Below are 11,305 nucleotides of genomic sequence, written 5' to 3' on the forward strand. Positions count from 1 at the left end.
AATGACTGTAAACATAGTCATTCAGCCTGCACTGTTGAACACTCTTTGAAAATACATGAGGCCTATGGGTATTTCCTGTGTTGTTGTGCATGCACACCACAGTCTGCAGTGCTGTAACCCTTTAAATCACCTAATCCCAACCCGATAGGAGTGCCTCCTGTATTTATCACAACTACAGGATGCATAGTTTCAGCTTTCTGTGCAGTGCACTTGAGCTGTTATCCACTCCACCCATGCCTTGAGCTCTATAAATACTGTATTGTTTAAATGAATAATGTACTCTGCCATGGTTCACTGCACTGTTCTCTCTCCATAAGGTACACTGAGCCCTTACTGACACATTTGTTATTCCTTTTTGATTCCCATGTCTGTTGGGAGACCAAGTACCGGTGCTAATCCCCTCGAAAGAAAATAAATTTCCTGCCAAATGGCAGGGGCCATTTTATTTATTTCTGTATTTCTGTTTGCATGTATGTATGTATTTATTTATTTATGCATTCATTCATTCACTTTCATTAATCAGATAAGTGAAGTGCGCTGAGGACAATGTTTCCACACAATCTGGGCCTTCTAGGCAAGATAACAACTTAATATATGACACAAAGCAGAAAATAACAACTAAAGCAATTCATAAAATGACATGCAGTAATAAAAATAATTCAAGGTGTACTAAAACAGAAAATAGTATCGAAGCAAAGTTGCATATAATAGTGCTATTAAGCAAATGCAGTGTAGCCGATTAAACACTGACAATGAAATCAATGACACTGTATAGTAAAATACAGAGTTAATTCTATATTTTAATGTAAAACAGAAACATTTGAATTGCATGTACACAAAACTAATGGTCTGTAGTTATGTGTCCAAAAGTCTTGTGGATACTCATGACCCTGACTGAAGAGCCAGATCATAGTCAAATGGGGCCTTAGACAGGGTAATAAACCAGGCCCCCTCCAAAGTCATTTTGGTGTTCCATTACTTGTCTCTTTCCCCTAAACTACCATAAATACCATTCAAAACTGTCAGTGTGCATACTATTTCTCCTTTACTTTTGAAATGAAGAGAGAGATGTGAATTTAATTTAAAACTTCTTAATTCATTTATCCTTTGTTGAACAGGTTAGTCACATTAGGCTAGTCCCCTTTTTTCAGGGGATAGCCTTGGTGGTATTTACACTACTTAGGGAAATTTGGTCAGGCCATTGGGCAACTTCCCCTACTCTTTTGAATAGCTCATGTGGAACATCACATCTGAAGAGCAGCACACTCAGAAGTGCCACACCTGCTTTATACTGTCCCACATTATCAGCAATCCATCTACATGCTGTAGGAATAGAACCCACAGCCTTCTACATCCAGGTTGAGTGCACTCCTTGCTATGCTACTAACACTGCTTTCAAGTCATACTGCACAAGCACTGATGGCCATTTTCTAAATAAAAGAGTTGCAGATTGAAAACAGACTTAGCAGGAGCAACAGCAAACTTCTCTTCATTTGAAGCTCACATTCATTAAAAACGCACCTGGCCTGTGGTGGTTTAACTGTATCTTGGTCCCTAGGCTGTTTTCAAACTATGGGCCCACTGAAAAATTTTAGTACCATGCATAAATGCATGTGTTATTTGATTCACTTTCCTGATTCAATGTGTGTCTTGTTAAAAACAGCAACATTTATTAATGGTCATGTTAAATTGGTAGTTTTAAACATATTTTTCCATTAAGCACAGTAAGTATCCATTTCAGGACATGTTGACCAATTGGTAGTTGGTGTAGAGGATTAAAGCTTTTGTCACCTGCACAGGACTTGTCCCTGAATAAGTTCATTAACTAAACAATTAACCTACAAAATCCATGTTTGGTTTTCAATTCGAAGTTGTACAATATTGTAGTTGTCTCTGTTTCACTATTCTGTGATCTCACACAGGGTATTATATCTGATTCTTTAGATAAATTCTATAAGGTTTATTGTTTTATGAACTCTGTTTCACTATTCTATGATCTTGTATTTGTAATGCACTGTGTATACAAATGTAATAAAATGCTTGTTAACTTGTATGCATTATGAGGAGCTTTTCTCCCTGGGTCTCTGCTGAAAAAGGACATGCATCCAGTCGGACGTAACCACTAACCGAATGTAAAAAAAATAATAATAAATAAAATAAATAATTGAACTTTCTAAAAAGGGTAGGTGTCTCTCTCACACACACACACACACACACACACACACACACACAAACACACACACATGCAGGCAAACATTTGACAGCATTAATAGAACAATGATGAACATCTACCATACAACGATAGACTAAAAGCCCTAGCCCTCTACTTGGTTTCATACAAACTCCTCAGAGGTGACCTCTGTCTGGCATACAAGGCGTTCACAGACCCCACCTTGATGGGAGTGCTGCCTATCCACAAATCAAGTTCCACTCGAGTAACCCACACACGTGGCCTCGACCTGGTCTGTGACATTAACAAGACTTGTTGGTAGGACAGAGTTGTGTCCCAGAGACTCCCCCATTTATGGAATAGACTCCCTCTAAACATCAAGCAGAGTACCTCTTTACCCCCTTTTTAAGTGCAACCTGGATAACTGGATGGGAAACAGAAAATATAACCCTGGGATTCCACCTATGTCCCTGCTGGACAGGGGCGCATTTGGTGCTGATTTGTCTAAACATGGCATAAACTCTTGGCTAGGCTTGTAAGGGCTTCAGGGCCAATAGCATAGTAACCTCCTATGATCCAGAAGGAAGTAGAGTATAAAAAATATTGCTGTTGTTGGTGGGTCTTGATGTTGACAAGGCATTTAACAAAGTTACCTGGGGTTTTATAAGTAGAACAACGGAAACATTTGCATTCCCTGATACAAATAATATGTTTAATTAGGAGGATATATGTGGGATCCGAGACAAAAATTAAATGTGGAAAGGGTTTCTCTCTGACAAGTTGTGCCTGAACAGCAGAAACAGGCAGAGGTGTCCTCTTTCACCTTTGTTATTTGCTTTATATTTAGAACCATTGGCAAAAAAAAATGACTCAGAAATTCAAGCATGCAGTTGGCATCGTAATCAAGAAAAGTTTTCTTTATTTGTAGGCAATATTATTTTGTACCTGATGCAAGCAGAAAAGGACTTCTTAGTGTTGTGGAACATTTTGAGACAGTTTCAAGTCTTTTTGGGATTTAAAATTAATAAAGATAAAAAGGTAATAACTGTAAGCTATGTATCCACACATGAATTGGTCCAGAAATACCCATATTTATGGGGACATGATAAAAGTATTTAGGTGTAAGGATTAAAAAGTTTTTTTTTATGATAGCTAAGCGTATGTGGGAAGAGACTAAAACAGATAATACAAAAACTGAGAAAATGGAAGCTCTTGTTTATGGATATGCATAGCAGGATACAACTTGTGAAAATGTGTTTAGTCCCTTTAGTTTTATATACAAGTTAGGCATATTTTTATCAACCAGAGAAGAAGTTGTGGACAATAATTAATAAAAAGTTGAAGGCATTTATCTGGGATGGGAAGAAGGCAAGGGTCAATTGGGATAAGTTGATACCCCCAACAGAACAAGGTGGTTTAGGATTACATGATTTGAAAGGACATTTTAGAAATACACAGTTAAGGCTCATATACATAACACACACACAGAAAGCTATAACTTCCTAAGGAGAATAACAACAGTTGCACATAATATTATATTCATAAAGTAGCAGAAAGTATTCTAAGAACTCAGTCGACATGAGAATGGAGAAAGGAGATTTTGCTGATAGGGATGACTGTAATTAGGGGTACTGAGTACAGACAAGAGGGGGCTGGAATTTATTGGAGAAAACAAGCAAAGGAACCAAGGTATTAGGTGTAAAAAAAAACTAAGGAGGGGAAAGTAATAGAAAAGGAAGAGTCCAAGAAGACATTTGGACTGCAAGCTGGAGATGGCCTTTTCTATCAGGGATTGATATTAGAGTATAGACAAAGAGAAAGGCATATGGGAATCCTAAGTGAAAGACCTGCTCTGGTAGAGATTTTATTTGAATCTAGAACAGAAGCTGCTGTTAAAAAGGGGAAAATTAGTAGGGAATATCAAATATTGCATAGTAACTATAGCAATCAATCAAAGGAGGTTAGCAAAGAATAGGAAGAGTGGCTGATAAACAATTCACAAGTAAACAATATGAGGATATATGTATGTTTGCCAAGTATGCAAAAGGTCTAGAAGATTTAAGAGTTTTGCTTATAAGTGTTTGTGTAGGTATTTTTATACCCCAAGCAGACTCCAAAGAATTTCTCTTGAGGTAGATAACAAATGTTGGAGGAGTGATGGGGAGGAAAACAGTAACTGAGAACATATGTTTTGGGAGTGTAAAGAGTTGTCAGACTTCAAAAATTCCCTACATAGTACTCTGTCAGAAGTACTGGGTGAGCGAATGGGTGTAACTAAGGAAATTATTATTTTATTTTATTTTTTGAGCTGGGATACAAAATCTGAATTGCCTAGACATAGTAAGACATTGCTAAGTTTAATTCTGATGGCTGCCAAAAAAACAGTTACTAGAAAATGGAAACCAAAGTCTAAAACAACTACATTTGAAGTACTGAATATTGTAACAGAGATAAAGTAACTGGAAATTATGGGAACATTACATACAGGATAATGTTTTGGAGGAGTGAGATTTAAGGGAAGGCAGGAATTGAACAATTTATGAAATGTTGGATTGATGATAGTTATACAAACAGAAGTGTGATGTATAATGTTTGTATCTAGGAGGATGTTAATACGGTTTGTCATTTACTTAGCATGTGCTACTTTTATAGCTCACAGCCTCTTAGCTCAAGACACCTGGACAAAGCCCAAAATAACAGGGGCAAAGGCCCTAAAATAGTAACAAATTTTAAATATTGTTCTTATAAACTTAGAAAGTTGCTAGAACTACAGGTGTTATGATTGCATGCACTTTTCTGAAAGATATGAAGTGTGAAACTCAAATATCTTTATTTCATGACATTGGTGAGTTGCCAGAAAACTACAAATTTTATGTGGAACAGAGCAAAAGTATGAGGCAAAAATATGGACAGCTGAGAGGTATGTTTGCTTTACAGTAATGGATTATACATTTCAGTATAAAAACTACGGTTATTTAGATCAATGTAGCTCTGAACTGAGAAATGTGGTAACAGTTGACACAACACATTTCCCATATATAGAACTTGGAAAAAGGATGATACAAATGGATTAGTCAAAGTACTCATTCATATATTTTATGTACTGTAGCATAGGCTTTAGGGATAATGGCTTTTAGATCTTTTGCATCAAAGCAGTTATCCATTTGAGAATCTTCTTTGTGGCAAAAGTTACCTGAAAAGGAAAGCTTAATGTTATTTTCATGTACTAAGAAAGTATGTGACAAGCTAACACATTTTGCTGTGGTAGTCCACCAGCTATTATGCAGATGCATATCACAAGTTAAAATCCCAACCTGAATGATGTTTACTGAAATGTCAGAGATTAAGATGAACAAACTCACTAGCTGGTTCAGAATCTTATAAACTTGTTTTCTTTTGACTGATATTGAATCACTGTGATCTGTTTTAGGATATGCTGCTTCTAACCCCCTCCAAGAAATGTATGCCTTTTTTAGGCAGTCCCTAGTACTTATAGACCCTTTAATTTGTCCCTCGATTGACAGCCCACTCTGTGTGTGTGTGTGTGTGTGTGTGTGTGTGTGTGTGTGTGTGTGTGTGTGTGTGTGTGTGTGTGTGTGTGTTTGTGAATGTATATGAGGAGGTCAGGCTTCTACAGATATGCACCTATGTCCCTGAACCATGGGTATGACTGCTGCAATGTGCTTGCAGTGGAGAATGGTGCTGTCTGCAGAGGTCATGGTCTTCCTAACAGATCAAATATGGCCTGTCCCTCTGATATGGCAATTTGGCACTTGAAAATCAAATCCTACCTCTACTGTGCTGACTTCTTTAGCAATTCATGCAACTCAAGCAGGGTTGGCTGCTATGGAACTTGTCAAAAACTAATGTGCTTTTCGGTGCCAGCATGCTGGCATGGGAAGAATCAGGCCATGTGCCATTGATGGTGTAGTCTGTTTATTTTGCTGGTATATCAGATGACTTTACAATCTGACATTTCATGACAAAGTTTTTACTTAAGTGCACTGTGCTGCACCCGTTCTTCTAAGTTATGTTAAACCAACCAATAAGTAGCATTGTGATGTATAATACTACATTGTCTGACTAAGCGCAGCACTGTAACAAGCTGTGCGACTGTACAAATAGACTGAGTATATTGCTTCATTGTTGTATATTTATAAATGCTTTTTTCATGCACGCCCGAGTGTTTAGGGGAAACACAGTAATCTAGCATTTTGTTTAATAGGGCATCATAATGCTTCTCTGTTCTGGAATGCATTAGTCTTATATTACTTTTATAGTCTGTATTTTGCAAGATTTTTGAAGGCTATTTTTGTTTTATTATTTAACATGACATTTCTGAAAAACTTTAAATGGAATTCTTAGGCTGGCTAAGTTTCAACAAAAAGCTAAAGATACTCTGCAGACAGTGGTCTTTACTGGGCTCCAGTCAGGTTTACTAATTTTCTTCAGTATTGGCTTATTCTCAGAGAAAATCAAAATATATGCACTAAACTGATGTGAAAGCTTGAGAGGTTCTTAAAAATGTGTTAGAAACTAAGGGATGCTTTCAGCTTCTGGATGCCTGTAAAGGCCCTACTGCCAAATTATCTTCTGGTGAAACATTAATTAATCACAGACACTTATTGGCTGACAGTTATGAGTTTCAACATACTGCCTACTATTATCTTCTCCTTTCTGAAAATGCCTAAGTCTCTTCCCACAAAAAAAGCCAAATATTCCCTTTTACATCATTCTTTTGTGTTTACTGTAACAATGCCATCAAAATATGGATCACAAAAAAATGCTCAGAAAAAATTAAAGCATTTCCCCATTTTTGCTTATAGCACAGCCATCTTATTCTCAGTATTCTATTTATTTTTAACCAATTGATGATATGTATAGTAACACACACATATATAAAACAATGTCAAGTACCACCAAGTAACATTTTCTGTGTTCCCAATGTCTGTATGTCTGTAAAAGCTGTTTCTGACAAACCCATTATTTACTTTTGACCAGAAGATCATTTGGGAAACTAGCTAAATTTAAGCTAACTTATTTTAAGGTTTTGTGACCTCAGAGCTAGTTAAGGTTTAGGAGGCACTGCCACAATAACACACATACAAAACAGGATTCTGTTACTCTAGATAGTCTGTTATGTGTTCATGTAAACATCAATCCACAGCATGGTATATTTGGGTCATTAATGGCACCACATGTTAAATCCCTGAAATGAGTCAATATTGAGTGACCCAAGTCTGGTAGCTCCTGTCAGAAATGGAGAAAATGGTGAGTCTGATAGTTTCATCACTGAAATTGTACATCAAAGTCAGCCAGTACTATTCAATTTGTGTGGCCTGTCATACAAACAATGAGGAACTCAGTAAATACTTTTAGAACAATCCCTATGTTATCTGAAAGATGACAATGAGCACATATCTGCCATTTGTTCTTACTATGCTACAATATATAGTATTTGCTGTTAGATTTCATACAAGATCAGTAACTGCCATTCTCCAAGACATATGGGTCCAATAGATTGTATCCCTACATAGCTAATCCAATTTCTCTTTTAAGCTCTCTAAATTATCAGAGAGTCTCACCTCAAATAGCAGAAAATTCAATTTCTGGCAAGCCCTGAGTTGGAGATAGTCTCTTCTTCATTTCATTTTTATATTATCTAGATCCACCAAGAACAGATTATTTCTACTGATTCCTTAAGAAATTAAATACCCAGTATACCGTCTATTACTTTGCATTTCAAACTTTTATAAACTCTTAAGTCTTTCCTCATATTTCATATTTCTTAACCTTTTCAATTTTCTAGTAAAACTTTTCTAAACACTTCCTAGTTTTTCAGTGTCAGTCTTTGAATGCCACAAAATCTGATGTCATATTCCATAACTGCTCTCACAATATGCAAACATCTATAGAGGATATTGCCCTTAATAAAGCTCTAATTATAGCTTAACAATTACAAAAATATTCATTTGACCTCCAAAACATAGGCTTCCATTTAATATAACTCTATAATCCTCAAATTTCATATTCTCCTCAATATCAGTATAATCCAAATGATAAGGGTACTCTGGATTTTCTTTTCCCAAATGCAGAATTTGACAATTAGAACTGTTAAAGTCTACTGTAATTAATTGTGCCCATTTAAAGAAATTATCTAAATAATTTTGAAGGATCATTTTATCATATATTGAAAATGCTAGATCAACTATTTTTACATCCTGTGCAAACTACCACTTTACCAATTTCCAATCACTGGGAATGTTGAAATAAATATGCAAAGCAGAATGTGCCTTAATACCAAGTACTCTAATACCCCTCTGTTAATATGACATTTTCATAACTTGATTCTGATGGACAAATTTCTGCTCTAGGTAAATAGTATCCTGACTATATTCAATACTGGCATCTCAACACCCCTTACTATACTTAGCAGATGTAATATTCCTTTCTCTTTTGATTTATCAAGCTGTAAAACTAAGCACGATAAGTGCATATATGAAGTGGGGAGGAAAAACTTATCAAATTGTTCTTCCAAAAGAATACTAAAATATCATAGTGGAGTAGTATATTAATTGAAAGAGGTTATAATGTATTGTAATGAATATGACCAGATTATGATGATGTACATACTCTGTAAACAATAGACAGAATCAAAAATGACAGACAGTATATAAAGGCTTTAAGGTATATATAGGGAAAAATTGCAAAAATATTTTGGCATCAAGTAGCAGATAATCTACCTAAAATAGAAGAGCCCAAGGAAGCAGAAAGATAACTGTGGAAGAGAATAATTAAAAATACAAGTTCTGATATTATGAAGTCTGATATCAGTAAGCTAGACTTATCTGATTCCTCTTAAGAATCATTAAATCTTGTAAATTATACTTTTTTAAATGGAAAGAATGAATGATGGCTGCAGAAATATTTGGGAAGGGGCCTGACCATATTCTTTTTTGGACAAGAATACAACCAGAATATCAGTTTCCTCTCTACATGACATTCTAAGTAATAATGAGACTGGGACATAGTCGGAATCAACTGGATGAACATAAAATAGCAAGAAAACTCAGGAAATAAGAAGTAAAAGACTGTCAAAATTTTTAATAAACCAATTTGTGAATCATAAAGAAGAACCCAGACCGATATTCAAGCAAATTATGATACAGGAAAGTGTATCAAAAGCCTTAAGATACAATGTAATAAGAGTGATACATATTACCTAATAAAGTAGGAATATGAAAGAGGTGAGGTGGAGAATGGACTAGAGGAAGGAGACTATAATAAAATTTTAAAGGAGTAAAATATTCAGCACAAAAGTAAAATAAAAAACACTTGGATTTGAAAAAAAATTGAACAAAAACTAAATAGAGAGTGAACAAGAAAATAACAACGAGAGTTGGGAGAACATAGGCTCTCTATCACACTAAGCATGATAAGAAACAAAATTTAGAGGGCAACATATAAAAAATATAACAACTGAAGGTAACTAATATACATATAGGAGAAAGCTTAACTCATACTTGGACATCTGGTGTCACCCCTTATTATGTTTTAATTAGATAAACAAAAAAATAATATATAATATAGGTAGGCAAATAAGAACTTTTTGAAAATCCAGTTAATTTATTTTTAGGGGACATATTTAAGTTGAAAATGAGTTATATGCAGAGCTAAATTGAAATTAAACACGTATTCAGTAAATATGGCATGACAAATATTCAAAGGAATAGAAATTTGATAATATGGATGGAATTTTGACTATTTTAATATAAACACCTATTTCAAAGGGTAAGAAACCATAAAATAAAATCTCAAGTAGAACATATTGTGAGAAATATAGAATATCACAATGATATAATCAACCATAGGAAAAATCAAATGAAAATGGTATAGCTGTTTTATATACTAGTGACCTACATAATTGTTTGTAAATTAAAGACAGCTTTATAAATTCATATTGAATTGTAATTATCAACAGATAACTGAAAATCAATAAAATAGGTAAATCATTGTACTAAGCCTTCTGAGGTGGCTATCAAGTACACACTTGAATTACCAGGAAATATACTAGAGAGCATATATTTGCTAATTTAGAAGTGTATATAGTACGCTGGCATAAAGATTCAATTGAAGATGTAGACAGAATCTGACTAAACCCTGAAAATTTTCTATCAAAATATTATTAGATCATTACCTTAGAATAACCCCCCCAGTTGAAGTAAAATGAGAAAATGACAAACCAGATAACTAAACAAGTGAGCTGTATGAAGCGCAAACACAAGGCTATGGATTTAAAAAATAATTTAATTTAATGAAGTGAGCAAACACTTTTGGAGAACTCAATGGTACTCCTTCTTCAGACAAAAAAGCTAAACATTTTCAAAGTACAAAATCATATCTAAAATGAGAAAATGACAACTCAACACGTACACACACACACACACACACACACACACACACACACACACACACACACACACGCGTGTGTCTGTGTGTGTTTGTGTATTTAATTATGAAATGTATATTTGTGCATATTTGTGTATATTGTGTGTATATGTAGAAATGTATGTGCACATCAGTCTTTGTCTATGTTTATATCTTTATCTATGTATTTAGCTATAGCACTCTGTGTTACTAATAGTAGACTGAAGCAAAAGGGTGTGTTAAAAACTTGCAAGATTGTATTCTATGTAGTATAGATCTTTTTTGTTTGTTTTTACCATTGGTGCATTAATACCAACTTGTTTACATCCCTGGTGCATCATTAAATAAAAATTCTCCTAAATCCACTGTATTTATACTGTTCACTAAAGTAGAAGTGTGCATACAACATAGGTTCATAGGTGTGTACTAGGCTAATGGCCCTGGAACCTTTACAAGCTTAGCCCATAGGATTACCCTGGCATTGTGCCACCCGACCTTAGTTCATGTGCAAAACACAAACAAGCAGAGAGTAGACGTACAGACACATGCCCACAGACTCACAGGCAGAGACACACACATGCGCGTGCGCACACACACACACACACACACACACACACACACACACACACACACACACACACACTGCTTTATATATTCTTCCCTAACTTGTATGGGATACATAAATAAAGAATGCAGAAAAATCTACAG

Source organism: Protopterus annectens, chromosome 9.part0 (assembly GCF_019279795.1).
Source record: "Protopterus annectens isolate FY-2018-M chromosome 9.part0, PAN1.0, whole genome shotgun sequence".
Classification (NCBI taxonomy): domain Eukaryota; kingdom Metazoa; phylum Chordata; order Ceratodontiformes; family Protopteridae; genus Protopterus; species Protopterus annectens.